The sequence below is a fragment of the Theobroma umbraticum genome, unplaced genomic scaffold, assembly GCF_002168275.2.
Source record: "Theobroma umbraticum cultivar Fairchild unplaced genomic scaffold, ASM216827v3 scaffold_146.0, whole genome shotgun sequence".
Lineage (NCBI taxonomy): Eukaryota > Viridiplantae > Streptophyta > Magnoliopsida > Malvales > Malvaceae > Theobroma > Theobroma umbraticum.
In genome coordinates, this window is record NW_018397265.1 from 5,821,809 (window position 1) to 5,822,180 (window position 372).

The following is a 372-nucleotide window of genomic DNA, read 5'->3' on the forward strand; positions in this document are numbered from 1 at the left end:
GTATCGCCATCCATTGGTCTCACACTAGCTCTTGCCACTGTCTCACCTTCTTTTTGCCATTTTCAATTTCTTCTCTTTTAAAACATGGCATTTTGATAACCATTAGCCAAAAGAATAGTGTGATGCTAGTAGCAATAAATATTAGTTCCCAAACTAAATAACCAAAGTATAATATATCCTAAACAGAGAATAAATTCTAAAAAAGCTCGTGAAGTGTCTTTTTTTTTTTGGCTATATGAAATACGTCATAATTTAATCTAACTATATTATTGTGATTTGTAAAATAATTAATGGAAGTAGAAGTTTGAATATTTAATTGTATATTTTTGAACTTTAGATATCAAATCAAATATTTGATTATAATTAGACTAT